General features: G+C 49.6%; 1 non-coding gene across 1 annotated transcript; it reads right to left on the reverse strand.

The window, feature by feature from the left end:
* Positions 1 to 1,386: 1,386 nt before the first annotated feature.
* Positions 1,387 to 1,542, reverse strand: LOC124895262. The gene has a single exon (XR_007051629.1). It is a non-coding gene; the product is annotated as a 5.8S ribosomal RNA (ribosomal RNA).
* Positions 1,543 to 2,425: the final 883 nt, after the last annotated feature.

The raw sequence follows: 2,425 nt of genomic DNA on the forward strand, positions 1-2,425 counted from the left end.
ATTTTCGGGGCTATTTTATTCAGCAGGTGAGTTGTTACACACTCCTTAGCGGATTTTGACTTCCATGACCACCATCTTGTTGTCTTAATCGACCAACACCTTTTGTGGGATCTAGGTTAGCGTGCAGTTTGGCACCATAGCTCAGCTTCCAGTTTATCCCGCATCGCCCGTTCTTCTTTACAAAAATGGCCCACTTGGAGTTCATGATTCCGTGTTATGGTTCGTTAAAGCAGCTGCGGGCACTACACCAAAGTCAGACGAATGATTTGCACGTCATTATCGCTACGGGCCTCCACCAGAGTTTCCTATGGTTTTGCCTCGCTCATGCATAGTTCACCATCTTTTGGGTTCGGATAAGTATGCTCACACTTAAACCCTTCTCAGAAGAACAAGGTCGGTCGGCGGTACACCCCTCGGGGGGATACCACCAATCAGCTTCGTTACTCCTTATGGGTTTACTCGCCCATTGACTCGCACATAGGTCAGACTCGTTGGTCTGTTTATCAAGAAGGGTCGAATGGGGAGCCCACAAGGCAGCGTCCGAAGTGCGCAGATGCCGAAGCACGCCGGAGGTGCATGCTGCCTACCACAATCGAGGAGACGGAATTCCACGAGCATATCAAGATCCTGGGCATTCGCCGCCCCCCAATCCATACTGGTCCACACCCCAAATCGATCGACGAACCAGCTCATCGCCATTCCACGTCCGATCGTGGTGCATCACCGGCCCCCATCCGCTTCTCTCCCAATAATTTCAAGCACTCTTTGACTCTCTTTTCAAAGTTTTTTTCATCTTTCCCTCACGATACTTGTTCGCTATTGGTCTGTATCCCGTATTTAGCCTTGGACGGAATTCACCACCCGATTTGGGCTGCATTCCCAAACAACGCGACTCGTAGATAGTGCTTCATGGTGCGACAGGGTCTGGGAATAATGGGGCTCCCACCCTCTCTGGCGCCCACTTCCAGGGGACTTTAGCCCGGTCCGCCGCTAAGAACGCTTCTCCAAACTACAATTCAAACGACGGAGCCGCCCGATTCTAAGGCTGGGCTATTCCCTATTCGCTCGCTGTTACTAAGCGAATCTTTGTAAGTTTCTTTTCCTCCGCTTATTGATATGCTTAAACTCAGAGGTAATCCCGCCTGACCTGGTGTCGCGGTCAGAGTGCCTAAGCGTGAAAGGCTCCTAGAGTCCGGAAATGCGACGGAATATAGCCGCACCATCAAAGAGAGTTAAGATACAACCACCACTTGCCGCGACGTCTGTCGACGTGGAATCGCATTTAGGCTAGCCGCGAGCTCGAGGTACACCAGAGGCCAGTATCTGCCCCATAACAACAGCGCGCCCCGTGATTGAGACGAGATGCGAAGGGGGCGACGCGATTAGTGATGCCCAGGCAGACGTGCCCTCGGCCTAATGACTTTGGGCGTAACTTGCGTTCAAATACTTTATAGTTCACGGGATTCTGCAATTCACACCAAGTATCACATTTTGCTACGTTCTTCATCGATGCAAGAGCCGAGATATCTATTCCCGAGAGTCATTTTTGTTTACAAAAGAAGCATAGGTCCCCCCGACGTACGTTGTGGATGGGGCGCGAGGGGCAGGCTATTTATTTAAGTATTCATTGGAGCTTTTCACACTGGGGACGAGGGGGAGGCGCTCGTACGGAGTGCCGTATCACCCCATCCGCACGGACTCCCCGTTTGTTAACCACGTTTGCTAGTCGTTCTACTGTGTAGGTTTCGACAATGATCCTTCCACAGGTTCACCAACAAAAACCTTGATATGAATTCTCCTTTCTCTAAATGATAAGGTTCAATGGACTTCTCACGACTTCGCGGGCAGTGAACCACCCACGTGGCCAATATTTGAACATTTTACCGGATCATTCAATCGGTATGAGTGACGGGCGGTGGGTACAAAGGGCAAGGACATAGTCAACACGAGCTGATGACTCGCGCTTACTTGGAATTCCTCATTGAAGATCAATAATTGCAATGATCTATCCCCTTCACGATGAAATTTCAAAGATTACCCGGGCCTGTCGACCAAGGCTATAAACTCATTAAATACATTAGTGTAGTGTGCGTGCGGCCCAGAACATCTAAGGGCATCACAGACTTATTATTACGTCATACTTCCGCGTCCTGAAATGTCGTAGTCCCTCTAAGAAGCTGGCCGCAAAGGAATACCTCCGCATAGCTAGTTAGCAGCCTGAGGTCTCATTTGTTAACGGAATTAACCAGACAAATCACTCCACCAACTAAGAATGGCCATGCACCACCACTCATAGAATCAAGAAAGAGCTCTTAGTCTATCAATCCTTACTATGTCAGGACCTGGTAAGTTTCCCCGTGTTGAGTCAAATTAAGCCACAGGCTCCACTCCTGGTGGTGCCCTTCCATCAATTCCTTTAAGTTTC

The sequence above is a fragment of the Capsicum annuum genome, unplaced genomic scaffold (assembly GCF_002878395.1).
Source record: "Capsicum annuum cultivar UCD-10X-F1 unplaced genomic scaffold, UCD10Xv1.1 ctg80907, whole genome shotgun sequence".
In the NCBI taxonomy this organism is placed as follows: domain Eukaryota; kingdom Viridiplantae; phylum Streptophyta; class Magnoliopsida; order Solanales; family Solanaceae; genus Capsicum; species Capsicum annuum.